At 42.2% G+C, this 1,926-nt stretch overlaps 1 non-coding gene across 1 annotated transcript; it reads right to left on the bottom strand.

Annotated features, from left to right (window-relative positions):
- Nucleotides 1-1,560: 1,560 nt before the first annotated feature.
- On the bottom strand, nucleotides 1,561-1,632 carry TRNAC-GCA (transfer RNA cysteine (anticodon GCA)). Its single transcript has one exon. It is a non-coding gene; the product is annotated as a tRNA-Cys (tRNA).
- Between the last annotated feature and the right edge of the window lie 294 nt (nucleotides 1,633-1,926).

Raw genomic sequence — 1,926 nt, 5'->3', positions numbered from 1 at the left:
TTACTTTGCCAACAAAGATCCATCTAGTCAAAGCTATGGTTTTTCCAGTAGTCATATATGGATGTGAGAGTTGGACTATAAAGAAAGCTGAGCCCTCAAGTACTCATGCTTTTGAACTGTGGTGTTGGAGAAGACTCTTGAGAGTCCCTTGGACAGCAAGGAGATCCAACCAGTCCATCCTAAAGGAGATCAGTCCTGGGTGTTCATTGGAAGGACTGATATTGAAGCTGAAACTCCAATCCTTTGGCCATCTGATACAAAGAACTGACTTATTTGAAAAGACCGAGATGCTGGGAAAGATTGAAGGTGGGAGAAGAAGGAGATGACAGAGGATGAGATGACTGGATGGCATCACCGACTCAGTAGACATTAGTTTGAGAGGCTCCAGGAGTTGGTGATGGACAGGGAAGCCTGGTGTGCTACAGTCCATGGAGTGGCAAAGAGTTGGACATGACTGAGTGACTGAACAGAACTAAACTTAGACTAACGTCACCATTAATTCAATAATTCATCACAGTAATCCAGTCTCAACAATTCAAATCCTAAACCACAAGAATACTTTGAGAAGAAAAAGAAAGAATTAGAAGGTCAACACTGTAACAACTTTAATTTGTAATGTGATAATAAGAAATAGAACATGGGGTAGACTGCTATTTGCCATTCTGTTTTGCAGGCCATACTTGCTGCAGGGAGTGAACCCTGTTTTATATTAATAATTGGAATGTGCTGCTATTCAATGTGGTATATGACGTATTATGATGCCATAATACATCACATGGCAAGTTGTTGACATGCCCTTCCCTCAGGTTTCTCTGGACTGAAAGGAGTCCATTTATTATTATTGATACTGTTTCTCTCTCTGCCTTTGCTTTCAACAGTTTCACTGACATTCGTTAAAAGGTTCCCTGGCCTGGCAGAGTAGGCAGACAACCTGGTCACACAGAGGGCTGTGGGCAGGGCCCAGTCTCTCTGACAGCACAAAAGCAGGAGTTCAGATGAGAAAACATCAAAAAACAATGTTTTAATTCATAAAGACATGGGGATCCTTTGTTGATTGGGCAGCTCCCGGATGAAAGACTGAGAAGTCACTTGAGAACCAACCAGGATTGGTGGCACAAGGAGTTCTCAGCTCAGAACAGAATGCTCATGAGGCAGTTTTCAATTTAACTAGGAGGCAAAAGAAGCACTTCAAGCTCAGATGAGCAGAGGCGAGGATATGGTCCTGTGCTTCAGGCAAGTGGAAGAGGGAGAGTAAGACCCTAGAAACCAGAGGAGAGAAGTTTCCTTACAGGACAAAGGAAGAAGACAAAATGAGACCAAACACTTGGAAAACAGGCCAGAATGTATAATCAGTATTGTTCTTCACAGGAGACACCTCAAGGTCTTAAAGTAGTGGAGGTAACATTTGTATTATATTATTATATACATTATATTAATATTCGTTCAGTCGTGTTCAACTCTTTGTGACCCCATGGACAGTAGCCTACCAGGCTCCGCCATCCATGGGATTTTCCAGGCAAGAATACTGGAGTGGGCTGCCATTTCCTTCTCTAGGGGAACTTCCCAACCCAGGGATCGAACCTGGGTCTCCTGCATTGCAGACAGACGCTTTACCATCTGAGCCACCAGGGAAGCCTTAATATTAATATAATTATATATTATATTAGTATTTTATATGAAGACCTACATGATCTTTTAGAACTAACACCCAAAAAAGATGTCCTTTTCATTATAGGGGACTGGAATGCAAAAGTAGGAAGTCAAGAAACACCTAGAGTAACAGGCAAATTTGGCCTTGGAATATGGAATGAAGCAGGGCAAAGGCTAATAGAGTTTTGCCAAGAAAATGCACTGGTCATAACAAACACCCTCTTCCAACAACACAAGAGAAGACTCTATACATGGACATCACCAGATGGTCAACAC

The sequence above is a fragment of the Bubalus kerabau genome, chromosome 21 (genome assembly GCF_029407905.1).
Source record: "Bubalus kerabau isolate K-KA32 ecotype Philippines breed swamp buffalo chromosome 21, PCC_UOA_SB_1v2, whole genome shotgun sequence".
NCBI lineage: Eukaryota > Metazoa > Chordata > Mammalia > Artiodactyla > Bovidae > Bubalus > Bubalus kerabau.
The sequence above is the reverse complement of the archived record's forward strand: the minus strand, read 5'-3'. Positions and strand labels throughout refer to the sequence as shown.